This window comes from Hyposmocoma kahamanoa, unplaced genomic scaffold (genome assembly GCF_003589595.1).
Source record: "Hyposmocoma kahamanoa isolate Upper Pololo Valley unplaced genomic scaffold, ASM358959v1 80, whole genome shotgun sequence".
NCBI classification, from domain to species: domain Eukaryota; kingdom Metazoa; phylum Arthropoda; class Insecta; order Lepidoptera; family Cosmopterigidae; genus Hyposmocoma; species Hyposmocoma kahamanoa.
In genome coordinates, this window is record NW_020654051.1 from 3,556,810 (window position 1) to 3,575,722 (window position 18,913).

Below are 18,913 nucleotides of genomic sequence, written 5' to 3' on the forward strand. Positions count from 1 at the left end.
CCCGGGCCGAGAGAAATAGTTGTATGGCCTACAATTATTTCTCTCGTGAGTTTGGGTGTAATTTGTGGTTGTCTATGCGTGTGTCCATGGCACCCGCGACACAGGGTTTCCCTAGTGCGGGGCTATGTTGAGTGTGTGCGTTATTTATTTATTTCATCGAGTATTAATGACGTAGTAACTATTAATGTAATCTGTGGTATTACTTATTTGATAGCAATTGTTCCGGACGGATACCGGACGGAGAACGAGACATATACACGGAATATATTTGTTCTTTGATGTTGGAACTGTTTACATATAAACAATTTTGTTTTCACCTCACTAGCTCGGAAAGCCTTTTGTTCTCCTTAGAAATCTGCGCGCAAAAGCGTTTTTTGCACGCTAGCGTGGAAAAGGTTTTTCTAATTCGAGCTTGACGATGGACTGACAAAAATAATGATTTCAAATACGTTGAAATAAGCAACTAGTCGTATATTACTTATTTAAGTAATATAAATCCGTTGATACATTTCATTCTTATTATTGTTGACATTAAATTGACAATGATAACTAATTGTGTTTATTAGATTATTTTAATGCGTTTAAGAACTAAAATAATTTCAATAATCGCTTAATCACTCAAAATAAAAGTACAAGCAAGAATAACAATTAATGAGGTAAATTCAGAACGCATCCGAAGATTAACTTTTACTTTTCATTAAAAAAGTGATGTTCAACTGTTTTTCTTTCATCTACCATTTTCCTCGCTAGGGGTTAGAGATGAAAAGTTGTGTGTTTCGCTCGGGAGTAAAGTTGTTTGGCGTCTCGTGGCTTGAAACCCTCACTACGCTCAGGAATTTATTTTTCAATCTTAGCTGCTTAGGTTTCAATACAAGCACTCGACACACAACAACTTTGCAGTCTGGCATAACAAATAACTATTTTATATCTATTTACAGATTCTTGCCTCTTCCGAAGCCTAAAAGATTAATTTTTAATTTATGAATAGAATGGGGATTGTTCGTTGATGGCACAATTATTATGATTAAGTAATTGCATGTAACTTAATCGGTTCAATAAGTTTTTTCGCTGAAACTTGAAAATTGAAATATTTCAAATTGCGCCGTTATTTTTATGACGTTTTATTGGAGCTTGTCTAGTCACGCCATACTACTCCTATAAAAAAAATATAACTAATTTCACTAAAAAAGTATGTCTAAATATCTTCTTATCTACTTTGAAAAGAAAATTGTTGCTTGATTTACTAGTTACTTATTTATTTTTTAATTTTTTTAACGCATTTACTCATAGCCCCAAAGTAGGGAAACCCTGTAATAACATAAGACAAATATAAATTACATCCAAACTCACGAGAGAAATAAATGTGGGCCATACAAACATTTCTCCCGACATAGTCCAACATGGTAACCGTTCGGCAACGGAGGCAGTTGTTATTATTGTTATGATGAATGTATTCCTTTTTCCTCCTTATTATATTTACGGATTTTAACTGTTGAAAGGCGGCTCCGAGACTCTGCCCAATATAAAGCTAAGATGACCTCGGCTAATTATTACATATTTTTCATTTAATTATTAAACAGCGAGACACAGAGAAAAATTGAATTGAAAAAAATTGCAAAAATTTAATTTTTCTTTGTCTGCGATGTGTGTGAGTGGAGTGATTTCACAAAAATCATGTTACTAAAACATATTATAATTTTCTTTTGTTTTTCCACGGTGTTATCTCAAATTCCGTGTTATATTTGAATTATTATTGTAAATAGCCGAAGAATTGTTTCTTTCTTAAGTGATTGCTTATTATTGCTTGAATTTAGAGAACCTCAGTATCTAGCTTAGATAGCATTACACCTACATGAAGTTTTGATCCAGTAGAGATCAACAATTTTAAGTTTTCGAATCGAGAGTAGACCCCTTATTCCTACTATATCTTTCTAATTTGTGAGTTAAATCAACTATAGTTCCGATTTGAAATGTCAAAAGTTTCGATCGGCCAGTTGTGAATCGCAACTCGGAAGAGACGCAGTTTTCCATCGGGAGAGACAATCAAAATCAAGCTGCAGATCAGAAAGGTACCTGTCTCCACTTTTCACCACGTTATGATTTCTTCTTATTAGTGATAATAATGTTACCTCAGCTCGAGTTAAAATATTTGCTGTAGGTACTACTTAATGCGATTCATATTGCAGCAAGGGCACTGGCTTTATTTCAGAATTTATCTTTTTTACAGACGATATTAAAAATCATTTGAAAAGTATATACCGTGTTCTGTTTAGTTCAGTTGACATAAAAAAAATCATTGGTAATTTTATAAAGTATTTATTGAATGCAGCGGTCTTCTGGTAACATTTCTTACAAACTTACCTCGTTTGTGTTTTTTTTCTATCGCGTAAATTTTTAGGAATTGTGTTTTGACATTTTATAAGTATCTTTTTATTTAACTGCTTCCGTGGCCGAACGGTTACCATGACTGCCACGCAGAGGTCCCAGGTTCGATTCCCGGGCCGGGAGAAATGTTTGTATTGCCTACATTTATTTCTCTCGTGAGTTTCGGTGTAATTTGTGGTTGTCTATGTGTGTGTCCATGACACCCGCGACACAGGGTTTCCCTAGTGCGGGGCTATGTTGAGTGTGTGCGTTACATCGTATAGTAATCAGTGTACATGCTTAATTTTGCTATATATTTTTTTCAAAGTGATTTATTCAACATTTGCAATGTTATGCAGAATTTACCAAAGCCATTTGAGGTAGTATAGACTCTTGATAAACATAATAAACAAATGCTTAAATTCAAAATTTAAAACACTCTTAATACAATAATACCATTGACTTACAATTATATCGACGTCGGGTCCGCGCTAAAAAGTGTCCGAACTTATAGGGCGTTAAAATCGTATACAGAGCGTCATTCACGCTTTAGTATTCGTTTGTTCGACTGACAGCGAAGCAAGCAAAATTAGACAGTACTGCGATGACATTACAATTAAAATTCAACGTTTTAGCTTTTTCATATTCCTTTACATGTCACTACGTTTAAATAGGTTGACTTGGGACATTTTTTTAGTGGTTTTTGTATTAGACCCGTCGTCCATTTATTTATAAGTCAATGAATAATACAATGTATTAGACTTCTCTAAGTGTTATTTAAGGTTAAATTGTATCATTATCATCATGATCCACCCATTTATACGACCCACTGGTGGCCATGGGTCAAATGGTAAATTTCAAATGAAATTTCGCACATTAATTACGAGAAATTCATAGGTGCGAACCCGAATTCGAACCCACACGGCCTCTGCTATAGAGGCGGCAAGCCATTACTCTACTACGGCTTCGAGGTTAAATAAGATAGATAGATAGTTAAACACTTTTTTGCTCACACACAAGAAAAACATAGTACATAAACAACTTAAAACTAATGTAGGCAACGGCGGTCTTATCGCTGAGAGCGATCTCTTCCAGACAACCTTTGATGTAGAGGAAAACTAATCGTAGAGGAGACGTAATGTGCCAATTTTACAAATAAAAAAATACAAAATAAATAAATAAAATAAAAAGACAGTAATTTATCAAATATTTAATAAATAACGATATATTATACCTACATGAATATATGTATATATAAATATACCTAAATAAACTTATACTTACTAATAAATATATGCACGTTGCAAACTAGGACCGTATTAGAAGATATTTACGCAATCCGGTTTTGGAAATAGATAGCGACTTAGAATGTCGGATTTCGAATGGGAGATCGTTCCACAATTTTTTAAATTAGTATATTTACTTACAATAAAATTAACTTCTTAGGTTTTCGCGATTGTTACAAAATGGAATTGAAACAATTTTTCGGTTCTAAATCATTTAGATTTTCTTTTTAAACAACAGTCAACCGTGACGATGAAATCTGTAAATGGTCCGAAACGTTGGTTTCTTTGAAAAAACAAATATACGCGACTGAAATCCGAATAAGAAAATTAACTTAAATAAAAAAATTAAGTTATTTTTATTCATTACTTAGTACCTAACGTTGAGAAATTTCCAATAGGTCAAGCAGGCGGGGGAGTCCACGGCAACAGCAAATTTTTTTACATCATTTGAGATTTTCTTTTTTCTTTTTCTGCCGCCAAGCAGTAAGTTCCAGTTATGAAGGGTGCTGGTGAAATTACAGGCACATGAGACAGGTCTTTGTGTTTGAAAGGTCTGAGTGGCACTGCAACTGTTATGGACAGGCGTGTCGCTTACCATCAGGCGCACGACTCGTTCGTTCCGTCACTTGGTAACGTAATAATCTCAGTACAGAGTACTAAAAAACCGACCTCAAAAGTCGTTCATCCCCTTGATTGCCACCCTTAGAGGTGCAATATTTTCGTCAAATTTAAATGGGCCCACTACTGAGGTTCTTCCAACAAGAAAAAATCGGTTCTTAAAAAAAAGAAAAAAACATACTACAGTCGAATTCAGCACCTCTTCCTTTTTTAAAGCCGGTTAAAAAAGATAGTATCTTGTCTTCTGGTGTGCGGAAGGCGTATTAACCAAAAATACCTGGTGGGATTTTTAGTGAATACGCCTTACGTCACTTAACATTCCAAGCAGTTCAAAAGTGATAGTTTTTATAGGTTATCTGGTGACTAAACGTGTACAAAAGATTACTATCATTCGCACTGTAGCGTTTTCGGTATTGCAAATTGAAACCCTGTGTGAACGACGTAAGATTAGTTTTTCATTTTTCAATAATTTATTGTTGTATTCATCCAGCTATGGCCACACAATATCGAATAGTTACAAACTAAAATTGCCCTACTTGGATTACGTACATCGAATCAAGCAAATCTGTTACATTTTTATCTGCGGAGAAACGTAGCTAATGCCTGTTTCTTGCTGAACATTGCACAGATTGATTGCCCAGAGCACCTCAGCAATGTAAGACTCAAATACATTGACTTACAATTATCTGGACGTCGTGTCCGCGCTAAAAAGTGTCCGAACTTGTAGGGCGTTAAAACCGTACCTATACAGAGCGTCATTCACGCTTTAGTCTTCGTTTGTTCGACTGACAGCGAAGCAAGCAAAATTAGACAGTACTGCGATGACATTACAATTTAAATTCAACGTTTTAGCTTTTTCATATTCCTTTACATGTGACTACGTTTAAATAGGTTGACTTGGGACATTTTTTTCGTGGTTTTTGTATTAGACCCGTCGTCCATTTATTTGTAAGTCAATGCTCAAATACAAGCATTGGGAACAACAAGGGCGTTCAGCACTCGCAGTTTGCAAATATGTAGTAGTTTATGTGACTGTTACATAATGAAAGGCTTTAAAATTGGAGTCAGGATTTATAAAAACATCTCACGATTATTATATACATACACTGCTTTATCTCCACACATATTATAAGCTCTCTGTGATGTGTTCAGGAACCGCATGTAACGACTGGCGATATGGCGGCAAGTAAAAACTTTTCCCACGCATGTCACACAACCGTAGTTTTTATTTTTAATTCATAGACAAACTAGAATCGGCCCCAACTATCATATCGTTCGATATGAAGTAACGTGTGAATTTGTCAAAATTGTATTTGATATTGATATTGATATTTCATCTCGACTGATATTAGAATTGAGGTCCAATCAAATTGTTTGTTTTTCAGAGATGTTCGAAATTTGAATGTAATAATAACATCGAATTCAATGCTAATATGAAGCAATAATAACATTTTCACAGAAAAGAAATTTGTTCTAACAACACAGTTTACCTTTATGCTGGTCGTAATTTGCGGTTTTTGAACACATCATAGAGGGTTTATGATATGTGTGTAGATAAAACTTATTTTAATGTAAAAAAAATGCCTGAATCGAGCGACTTCATTCTCAACATGGAGCATCTGGGAGGCCAGTGAGACCTGCTGAAGATGATTTGTCGATTCATTTAAATCCAGCGAATGTAATGAATGATTATAAATACGTTTAATTTTTTATCAATGTAACTTTTAAATAAGACTGATTCACAATTTATTTCCTTAAAAATCAATAATAAAACGAACGCCCTGTTAATTTACCGGTTTAGTGCAACAAATGGCAGATAATACAAGGAAACTTAGAATAATAACGCATAGAATGATAGTTTCACATCAAACAAACTGTCACAAGTGAGGCAAAAATCAAATTCATGTAGGCTAGTTTTAGTAGTAGGTTAATTTTCGGTTTTAGTAATATTTATATAAAAATACAAGTTGAAACGCGTTACTTCCTTGTGGAATGTGAAGTTAGTATCTATTTTAGGTTTGTCTGACGTATTTTTACACTCATTTACCGCACATTTCGTCATTTTTAGCTAAAATTCTTGAGCTGTTCGCGGTGCAAGTTGACCTTGAGCACTGACGGCCCGCCCGCTCGTGTAGGCCCTTTGGGCGCGCTTCAATTTGCCTCACTTAGCGTGTGCGGACTAGGTTTCTATGCGTTATTATTCTAAGCAAGGAAAAAACTTTTCAAATGTTTCTAATTGTTTTAAAATAACAATAACACTTGAATCTTTTACCTATATCATAGGACAAATAAATAATAAAGTATATAAGAATCATAGTATAAATATTAAAAAGATATAAGACATTAAAACTTTATTTTCAGTCGAATTCGTTGTAACACCAAGTGACGGGACGAATGAGCCGTGCGTCTGGTCTGTCCATACCAGTTGCAGGGCCGCTCAGAGCTTTAAATCGCGAGGATCTGAGGAGCACTGCCAATGCATCCGTCACCCTGAGAACATAAGTTCATAAGTCCCATGCACCCTAAAATGCTCACATTACTGCCATCCACTAATTAAAATGAGGCTAAGTGACAAATGGTCAAATATCCGTTTCAAATAGAAAAAGACACAACATTTACTTTTAAAAACAGTTAAAATTAGTTAACGTGTTTGACTTATCGGAACTTACCCTAACGATGCATAGCTGAAATATCATTAAACAATCAATATTCTAAAATGAGATTATGTCAAAGTCAAAGTCAAAGTCAAAGTCAAAGTCAAAGTCAAAGTCAAAGTCAAAGATTATTTATTCCATAGGTAAAATAAATTTACACTTGAAATCGTCACATTTAAGCTACTGCTCGTTCACTACGCTGACCTCCCTGAGAAGAACGAGCAAGAAACCTAGGGATTGCTCTTTTCAAATAAACTTAAATGCTATGGAATACATTTTGAATCAAATTTGTGTGGATTCTGGACCCATGTCGTCTTTCCATACATCTTTATCTAACACGTAGTCTTCAATTTGGTAATATGATTTTTCGATCAAAATATTTTTAATGTAGTTTTTAAACTTAGGAAATGATAAACTTAATATATGCTCCGGAATCTTATTGTAAAAACATATACAGTTCCCCATAAAAGAGTTGTTTACCTTGGGTAAACGAAATCGTGGTACAATGAGTTTGGACTTAGCTCTAAGGTTAATATTATGGATATCTTCTTATTGAAATTATGCATATTTTTACGTGCATATAAAATATTTGAGTAAATGTACTGTGATGCCACAGACATGATACCAGTCTCCTTAAACTTTTCTCTGAGAGACACCCGAGAGCCTAGACGGTACACAGAAAAATGATACATCAAAAAAATATTTTGTCACTTAGCCCCGTTATAGTTATCGGACAACAGATTACTGATTGGCGGCAGAAACAGGTAAGGTGGCAGTACTTGCCTGGACGAACTCTGTCACAATGAGCTCTACTGCTACTTATTAATATTTATTTTAGGACAGTATTTTTCTACTGAGACAGTTAATATTATTTAGTGAACCCAGTGACGACAATCGCATCGATCTTATCTCTAATAGGGTTAGGCACATATAAACTGTTATGATGAACGAGTCTGTATCGAGTGACTAAGAAAGCTATTGTTGTGTTCTCGAAGGTGCAATACTTAGGCAGTGGTTGTATTTTTGCGGTTGTATCTCACCGTCAATAATAAAATGACGTAATTTGAGAAGTAACATTTTTGGTGAGCAGACAAACAAAAATAAAAAGTCTCTTTATTTGCTGAATACACCCAGTTGTAAGGTGGGTCGTGGACAAAGTGCGCGAGGCATCAATAGCTTACCTTTACACAGTCAGCGGTGTTCACGTAAAAAATATCGATATTTTTTCCGATGTGATATATCGAAATATTATATCGGTATTTTGCGATATATCAGTACAAAACATATATATTTTCGATATAATTCAAAAAGATACAAGAAAGGAAATTTTACTCAGAGTAAATAAGCAAAACCACCAATTTTGACCCAGCAATCAAATGTATTCCTTATTCTTAAATTAACATTGGCTAACCGCACACATACAATATTATTGACAATCCAAGTGTATGTATGTTCCCTACACATCAATATCGCCCGCACACAAGCAATATTGTTGTCAATGTTATTGTGTGTGTCCGGCAAATCAGCGCTCGAGGTGCGTTTCGTTTCTGCAAGTACAATTTTGAATTGTGTACTTTCGACGTTGTACGATTTTTCATATATCGGATAAAATATATCGATAGGACATATCGATACCGAATGATACGATAATATCGGATTGATTCGATATATGGATGGCATATATCGATATTTTTTTGGATATCGGTATATTTCGAGCACTTCTAGATCAGGAACGTCCAGGATTGAGTGCTGTGTGAAGTTTTTCAAAATAACTTTCTTTCGGGCGCGGTTGCTCGTGTTGGTTTTTGTTGTAACGGAAAGAGCGTCCGTGTAAAGACTAATCGCGCCGGATAGACCGCGTTAAACTGGTGCGTGTTGAAGTGAACGATTGCGACTGATGAGCGTAAACGCACGGTCTTTCCCTTTTCCTTCTAACATCTTTACACGCGCGCTCAATTGCGCACGATTGCTGTATCACCCGCGATAGAGTGTCTGTGCAAAGCCCGCTAATGGATACGGCTAGCACAGGACCGTAGTGAATGGCAGAAACTTTAGAGGCCTATTACCATCCATACCCAGCAGTGAGTGAAATCTGTGGATGATGATGATGTTATTGAATCTAGCTGGACTTCGTCTGCATAGAATAAGTACTCCGAGTAGCCTACTGTACCACATCAATTTTCATAGCTATTGGTTTTCCATACAAAACTTTCATCCCTTATTTCACCCCCTTTAAGATTTACTTTTGTTACAAAAAGTATCCAAAATGTCCTTCTCCTAGGTCCCATCTATCTCTATACCAAAAATCAACAAAATTGGTTCGTGGTATAAGCGTTAAAACATAACAAACAGAGCATTTGGCATTTTCAGTATTAGCACATATAGTATAAATAATATACTTAGTAATATTGGTTTGGATAATTAAGTTTTACTACAACAATTTTCATATTTTTTACAAAGCAGAAAGAAAGTACATTTATATGCTTAGCACAAAAGATAAAAAAAAAGAAACGATACATATAGGAAATGAAACTATTTTTCTGGATTTAAATCGCGTATATTTGTTTTTTGAAACAAACCGAACGTTTCGGGCCCTTTACAGGTCGCATGGCCACGGTCAACCGTGACCATTTTTGAGAAAACAAATATACGCGTTTTAAATCCGGAAAAATAGTTTCATTTCCTATGTGTAACAATCGCGAAAACCTAAGAACTCGATAAACGATACATAATCAAAACATTCAAACGTTGGTAGCGATAGGCGATTGCGGATGATTTCAATTGTCGACTCGTTAATAATTACTACGCCTGTCATTCGAATGACAAATTAGTAACCTACTAACTTTTGTATTCGAATGATCTAAATAATCATTAATTAGTAATCCATAGATGTGCTCATCACATAGGGAAAGGGATATTTTGATACAGACACGGTGTGGTGGAATGATCATTCGACTCGTGCTTCCGACCGAATGGCAGTGGCACTGAGTCCAATGATTGTGCATGGTTTCGACTTCGACGAATGATTTCAACATAAAATAAATAATTATAATTACAGAACAAAATTATGTTTCGTAATTGTGAAATGTATGTGCGCTGTTGTTTCTTTTTGGAATAAAAATATTTATATTCTATTCTATTTCTGTAAGTCTCCTCATGTCACTTTTGTGTCAGCGCACCTGTGAGAAACTGCTGCTGACAGCGAAAAATAGCCGTTTGAGGGAGAGGCCACAACGCGGGCGAACCTAAGCTAAACCTAACTTACGTAACGGTTACATACATCTGTTCACAACGCGAACTAAGGGAACTATGTGGGCTAAAAAAATATAATATATGGGAAAATACCCTTTTTTATGATGCCAAGTGATGAACAAGTCGTGCGCCTGGTGCTAAGCGACACTCCTGTCCATATCAGTTGCAGGCCTTGAGGGACGCTGCCACTGCGCCTATCACACTGAGATATTAAGATAGCACCCTTACCCTTCAAAATTGGAACGCAATAATGCACACATTACTGTTTCGCGGCAGAAATAGATAAGGTGGCAGTACATCTCTCTACGAACTCTGTCACACTGAACTGTGTCATTTGTCGATACGGCAAAAAAAACAAAGATTTGTAACGGGCACATAGAGAAATTCGTAAGACCTGCTGATTGGTTCTACATCTCAGTTGGGAGAGTAATATAAAGTAAAGCCGCGGTTTGACGAAAAAGTCGCTAGTTCTCAACTCCAGCCGGATCGTAGGGATTTTGATTCAATCTTTGTATCAGTAATAACAACTAAACATTAATATCACAGTTTCTAGATTGATTTTTCCTCCTTACTCATATTTTTAAGAATAAGCGTCAAAATTTAAAGGAAAATCCGCAAGAACTGACATCATCCGTCAGAGGGTCATTTAGTGGTAGCTGCTATATTCAGGGCGATATAAAATATATGTGTGACGCCTTTGAGACCCCCCACACTAGCGTTTTTAGCCCCCACAATACCGCAGAGCGTCGACACGACGTCCGCGGCGACGCAACGTAGTATCTCTAACAAATTTGTCGTCGCAACGCCAGCACTGAGCGATTACTGAATAGTGCCGACTAGTGTACTAAAAAACTCGAGTCCAGGAGTCGTCATTTATAAACTGGAGTCTGGAGAGTGGTGGAGTCTCTGTCTTTGTGAGTCGAAAGTCGAGTCTTAAAAGGTAGCCTCCCAGACTCGAGTTTTTTACAACACTATTGCGTCGCGGTGTTTCGGACGTCATGTCAATGCAGTACATGCTTTCGCAAGACGCTGACGCTCGAAAGATGCTAGTGCCCACAATAGCATCTCTTTTTCACCACCTAATCAGTCTATTGATGCTGATCTTAACTGGGAAGTATCACACAAACTCTAACGCAGTCCGATATCAAAATTATATAACGTAATATACTCATCGAGTTTAATCAACGTGACATGAAAGGAAGCAATACAGCATAACGGAATTCATTGTTTATAATTGTCAACAAGATTCTAATATTCCATTAGTAAAGCACTCTTCATAACAGTTCTATGAATTTATTGACATCTGTTTTATTTGTACGTGTGTACTACTTATTACAATTTGAAATGCATCGACATAAAGTATTTTAAAACCATGTGGATAAGTCTGGTGACTCCTTATGAAGTACCTACTCAGGTAAAATACTGAAAATAGTTGTATTTTATTTTTATTAATTTATTAATTTGCGCTTGCACATTTGAACTTACTACCTTACTAACATATACACACCTAAAAATGTCTGATAGTACAACTAAAACTTAACAATGTATTTTTGATAAACTTATTATGTTTTGCATAAAGAAATGGGACAAAATATATTGTTTTTGATGTTAGTAATATATTTTTTTTATGATACCAAGTGGCGGGAAGAACAAGTCGTGCGCCTGGTGGTAAGCGACACCCGCACCTGGACCCGCCGCCGTAACTAAATAAGGCCTAACTCACCAAGTTTTATCGATGGCCGCGCCCTTGGGCGTCGTGCCCAGCAGGCTGGCAATGTTCCCTCTTTGGATACCTAAATAACTGACAATTCTCTGGGGGTCTACTTTCGTTATCCATCCGAAACAATTTACTATCAAATACCTAATACTCGAGCAAATTAAAAGAAGCATGATGACTACATGTAGCTTCGTATTGGACATTGTTATTAACTGCCTCTGTGGCCGAACGGTTACCGTGCCGGACTGCCACGCAGAGGTCCCAGGTTCGATTCCCGGGCCGGGAGAAATATTTGTATGGCCTATAACTATTTCTCTCGTGAGTTTGGGTGTAATTTGTGGTTGTCTATATGTGTGTCCATGGCACCCGCGACACAGGGTTTCCCTAGTGCGGGGCTATGTTGAGTGTGAGTGTGTGCGTTACTTCTTGTCGTACTTCTTGTCGTATTGTCTTTTTAACCAACTTCAAAAAAAAGAGGAGGTTCTCAATTCGACTGTATGTTTTTTTCATGATTCTTTTTTGTTGGAAAGCGGGTACCTCCATAGTGGTCCCATTTAATTTTGAAGAAAATCAACCACCTCTAAGAGTGGCTGTTCACGCATGAACATTCATTTTTATAAATAGCGCGTAAATTTTATTATAAGAAGCAATTATTTTAATGATTGATTTTGCTATTTTCTAATTCAAGGCGTTTTTCTCTCAATATACTTTGAGTAGTGAGAACTGATTTTTATTATCTCCTGGGACGAACTAGGGGATGAATCCGGGTTTGCACACGTTCCGGTAACCGATTTCAAAAAAGCTTAGCAAATAGATGTAATTCCACGTACTTTTGAGGTCGGTTTTTTTAGTAATCTGTACTGAGATTATCATTTGGTCGAGATTATATTATATACTTATATACTATTATATACTAGGCAAACTGAAAACGCCTTACGAGGAGTTTTTCCTGTAACCCCCCTGGGTTCAAATCTCTCTCTCATCTGGTATCAAAAGGAACAAAGCTCACTACGGTAGCAATAACGATTAAGTGACAATGACTTCGTTATTAGCCAATACAATGTTGGATGTGATCATATCGCGTGTCAATTGCGAAACGCGCCAGTAGATTTAAAGACTGACTTATGGAAATGATGACAAGTCATATGTCAATTTCTACAGTAGGTATCTATATGTGAATCAAACATGACTACATTGATAGCTATTTGGAATTTTCTTTTGTTCGTTTACAATAAGTTATTATAAAGAACAAAAGAAGATTGTATGTCTAATATTCTAGATGATTTGTGTAAAAAACTTGAGAAGCAATATAACAATAGTGTAGGCAGCGTTGATAATACCATCCTCGTAAAAAGCGGAAAGATTACACGTATAAGGCAAAAAATAATACCAACAATTTTTAAATTGCCACGTTCAGGCGAAGGACGCTGGTTCGCGTCGGATCGAAGGAATTTTTGTTTGTGTTTGTTCGATCATTATGTCAATAATAATAATAATAATAATAACAAACTAGTGGAATACTGTCACAAGATATAGATTACTATCTATAGTTAAGGAAACATGATATTCAATAAAAATAAATACAACACTTTTCTTCTATGTAAATGTACATCAAAAAATGTACTTCGTTGTAAAGTATTTCTTCTTCTTCACATTTGAGGACCTCGGATGCTCAACGGAACTGTGGGCTCTAGATGATGAGGTCCCAGTGGATCTACACTCGTTCTCGTTCGACATGCCGTCCGAAACAATGACTGTCAAATAAGTAATGCTCGTGCAAATCAAAAAACAATGCCAATGCCAACTTTTCTGAAATTTATTCTGCGTCCTGATTTTGATCCGGGTAGTCTCGCAATCAGATGGGTTTCTGAGTGAGAAGATGAACCTGATTCCTACTATATCTTTCTAATTTGTGAGTTAAATCAATTATTGTTCCGATTAGAAATGTCAAAAGTTTCCGATCGACCAGTGAATCGCAATTATGCGCCTCGACTCGGAAAAGACGCAGTGTCCGATCGGGAGAGGCAATCAATATCAAGCTGCTGTACCTTATTTTGTTGTTAGTGTTATTATAGATTGTTTCTATGTATAATACTACTAAGAACTTACGGTATGGTATACTATGTCCATTTCAATATCTCTTGACAATTATTAAGGAAATCAGTCGCGTTATCTACTTAATTTTTTTTTATAATACCTAGTGAAGGAACAAACAAGACATGATAAGCGACACGCCTGTCCATAGCAGTTGCAGGGTCACTCAGACCTTTAATAAGCAAAGATGTGAGGGGCACTGCCACTGCGCCCGTCACCCTAAGACATTAGTTGACAAGTTCCGTGTGTCTGTAATTTGACCAGCACCCTTCCAAAGCGGAATGCAGTTTTCTCACATTGCACTTCCCTGGACAAACTCTTTCACAAGCTCTACTGCTACAGTAATACTCAAATTTCTGCTTGATAGGTAAGGGATACAATTTCATCCCCTGTTTCACCCCCTTTCATTATTATTTTTGTGATAAAAAGTAATCTATGTCGATAGCCTAGGTTCCATCTATCTCAAAATTAAAATTCGTCAATATTTAATTTTGTGCCGAGGTTTAGGCGTGAAAATATAAGTTAGTAAACGTCAGAGTTGCTTTCTGTGCTCACATTACTGCTCAGCGGCATAAATAGGTAACGTTCCTGTTACTTGCATGGATAAACTGGTACTGAATTAAATTCAAAATCTTGCTTACACTTTCGCATCGTTTAATTATTTAATCTAAGCACGAATGTTTATGGAAACCCTTATAAGGGTTTATTGCTATTTTGAGGATAATAGGATGAATAAAGTAAACATAAACCAGTTAGTCTGCCGTAGCATGTAATGTGTTCTTAAGAACAAGTTGTGTTGGCTCAGCGAAATACCAACTAGAGGCTCTTGACTCGATTGATCGCAGAGCCAGGAGGCTTATTGGCGACGATGAGCTCGAATATAAACTTCATAGATTAGCCCATCGGCGAAAGGTCGCGGGTCTGTCGGTTTTTTACAGATTATACTTCGGAGAATGTGCCCATGAGCTCCACCAGCTCATTCCATCCGCCCCCTTTTACCATCGGACATCTAGACGAACGGCGGGATATCACCCTCACCTGGTTGATATTCCTTTAAGACGTACTAAGCGCTTTTCGTCATCTTTTATAATGCGCACAGCCCGTGACTGGAATTCCCTGCCTGCGTTTATTTTTCCGAGTACATACAACCCGAATATTTTCAAGGTGCGATTGAATAGGCATCTTCTGGGCGAGCTCGTACCAACGTAGACCTCATCTTTGCTCTAGGGCTAGGTAGTGGTCAAGAGTACGTCCATTTTTTAATTAAAAAAAAACAAAAAAAAAAAAAGAACCCTAACCTCAACTAACCTAATAGTTTTACGAATTTGTTACCAGGAAAAAGTTAACCAAGTCCAATAACCAGACTAGAAGAACCGTCATTTTCCTCGGGTTGGTACTTTCGAGTTGGTAACTTTTTATTGTTTTTTCGACCTATATCGTACCCTTGATATAATAAAACCACGTGTGTTCATACGTCAAAAGTGCTTATATATCAGTTTTTTTAACCGACTACAAAAAAAGAGGTTCTCAATTCGCCTGTACTCTTTTTGTATGTTTGTTACGCTATTACTTCAGCATTCGTGAACCGATTTTGATAATTATTTTTTTGTTGGTAAGAGTAGGTAAAGGTAAGGTACCTCAGTATTGGTCCCATTTAAATTTGCAGATTTCCTTATTATACCAAGAGTGCGATGCGATATTAGTTCCAAAGATTCCGAACAGAAACATCACTCCAAGTGACGTAAAGACAGATATGCGTTTAACAAAGTATAAACATTACTAGGATTAACCAAAATGAAACAATACAACGGCGTAGTTACGTCAATTGTATTTACCCTATCTGTGACAGAAGAGATCGCGATATCTGAAGATAGTGGAAGGCGACGTCCCCACGGGCCCACAGCATTACACAAGTGTCCCTCGACCTTGAACGGCTGTTTTTTCATAGCTTCGCACAGCTCAACAATCTCGTTGACGTATTTATCGATAACTTGTTTAGAGGAACACTATCAAGGTCAAATATGTCGATCAAAACCAATGTCTCGTTTCTTATGCATACGAATAACTTTTATACCAATAAACGTAAAAATGCTCTGCAAGTAGCGTGCCAGCTCCAACCCTATCAACCCTAACAGCCATTGTCAACATTCAGTCATACGACGCCTACTGCTGGGCATAAGCCTCCCTCAACGATGTCCAGAGTGGTGGGGAGCCTACCCACTGAGCGTCGTTCGGTGCGCGGTAGCCATTTAAGAACCTTTCGGCCCCAACGGCCATCGGTTCTCCTAGCTATGTACCCCGCCCACTGCCACTTCAGCTGAGCAATTCTTCGAACTATGTCGGTTACCGTAGTTCTCCTACGGATTTCTGATTCTATCACGTAGGGAAATACCGAACATCGCTCTCTCCATTGCCCGCTGAGTGACCTTGAGCCTTCTTTTGAGGTCCATAGTGTCCCACGTTTCTGATCCATATGTGGTCACTGGCAACACACACTGATTAAAGACTTTCATCTTGAGACATTGAGGTAATTTGGACGTGAAGATTTTTTGTAGTTTCCCGAACGCTGCCCATCCGAGATGGATTCGACGAGATATCTCTTTCTCAAAGTTGGACTTACCTAACTGGACTGTCTGTCCCAGGCATACCTACATAATGGTCAACAACTTCGAGTGTAATGCTCCCAATTTTAACTGGAGCGGGTACAACATGCTTTCGACATAATCTTCGTCTTGTCCATGTTCATCTTAAAACCCACTCTTTGGGAAACAGCACTGAGATCTTCGAGCATTGTGTTCAGGTCTCCCAAGGTCTGAGTCAAGGTCAAGAGCCATTGTCAATAGATGCTATTCACCGCATTTCTCTTCCACATTACCTATATGGCAAGATGCTAGGGAGTGGAATTCCCTGCCTGCGGACTTGTCCTCCGAACGAAAACACTTGAACCTTTTGGAGGCGACAGTGAATAGGCATTATTTAGGTGTGCATGCTACATCGTCGACCTCGTCTTCACTTTCCATCAGTTAAGGTTGAAGTCAAATGCGCACTTATTTTTGTATAAAAAAGCCTATGCGACAGCGTTTTTCGCATCGCTTATAAAGTATAAATTATATTTCAATTGCAATTTTATTTTTAGTACTACTAACATAGTTTTTAAGAATCAACATTGTGTACTAACTAAACTGGATTATTCCAGATATAAGCCAACAAAAACTAATTTATATGACAAAACCGTAATATCATACCACGTACCCTTGATATAACAAAAATCACATTTGTGATCGTAGGTCAAAAGAGTCATTAAAAGTTGTGGAAGAGTTATTCCAGAATTATTTCCTGCCGCCAAGCAGTTTACTGCGTTCCGATTTTGAAGGGCATGAGGGTGAAACTACAGGCCCATAGGACTTCATAACTTGTTGTGTCAGGGTGACGGGCGCTGTGGCAGTGCTCCTCAGATCTTTGCGATTTAAAACTCTGAATGGCACTGCAACTGTTACGGATAGACGTGTCGCTTACTTGATATCTTTAAAAATCCACTAACTTAACTACCAATGCTATAAAATGTAAGCTATAAAGCATTAGGTTCACTAGTTGCGCAGATAAATCAATTGTTATCTAAAATTTGATCCTAATAATAAGAATAATACAAGTGGCTTTACAGGGTCAAATTACCACGCTGGACTCTATTATCCCCACCTGCAGCTTGATTATGATTGCCTCTCCCGATCGGAAACTGCGTCTCTTCCGAGTTGCGATTCACAACTGGCCGATCGGAAACTTTTGACATTTCTAATCGAAACAATAGTTGATTTAACTCACAAATTAGAAAGATGTAGTAGGAATCACGTTCATCGTCTCACTCAGAAACCCATCTGATTTCGAGACAACCCGATTGGATGGACTCCGATTTCAATCAAAATCAGGACGCTGGGGTACTATCTCGGTATAACCTCTTATCGACGTTCAGTACACGATATAACGGACAAGCATTACAGACCATTTAAAGTACTTACTAACGTATGACAGGTAAAAATGGATAACAATGTCGCCGACATTGTTGACTCTGTAAGCACAGCGTGAACGGCGGATATTGCGAATAGATGGAACTATATTGAACTGTCTAATAGCTTGTTAGGATAGCAATCAATGTTCACTAACCGGAAAATAAAAGTATCATCTTTATGGCGATAACTAGAGGAGACTGGTAATAGCATTTTCAAAACATATTTATAGATAGATAAGATTTGAGGGGATAGGAGGCCATCTTGGGGGACGCCCTACGACTTTAGATGTACCCAATGTCGTTGTAAGTACAGTTTAAGTGACCTTCTGTAAGATCAAAAGCAGTCATTAAACGACACTTAGAGGCAATCTTTCTTCGTCAATGGGTTATTATATTTTTCTTTGCTATACAAAATGGGCGCAGTCAACCGAAAATTTGTATTTGAAATTTTTTTTCGTCATTTCTTATAGTTTTTGCTAAGGTTTGTTTGTGACAGTACAGTTGCCGATTGATGTACGAACTTTTTGTTACACGTGCTGTAAAACGCGTTATTGCGCGCAGGTTGCCTCTAAGACTGCTTTTTGTCCATAGAAGAGATCTCAAAAACTGTCCCAACAACGGCATAATAGAAGATGTATGTATCTACACCTAGCGCTCCTCCAGGTGCCATTCCGCTCTTTATCCTCATAAATCCCATTAACAAGTAACTAATCTTGTGCTGATACATGTTTAATGAGATTGCGGAATCCGCGGTTACTGCTGTATTTACGAGAAGCACTGATGCTATGTGATACGTGCGTTCTTTAATTTTCATTAGTATAAAAGATAGAAGAATCGGTCTTACGAATGAGTAGTAGAGTTCAATGTGACGATTTGAACTGTTTTTTTATTTATTTACTTATATTAATAATAATAATAATTTTAA

General features: G+C 37.1%; 1 protein-coding gene across 3 annotated transcripts in view; it reads left to right on the forward strand.

Moving 5' to 3' along the window:
• The window catches only part of LOC113233739 (sodium-independent sulfate anion transporter-like), a 42,118-nt gene that overhangs the window by 13,815 nt on the left and 9,390 nt on the right, over positions 1-18,913 (forward strand). The window lies entirely within an intron of this gene.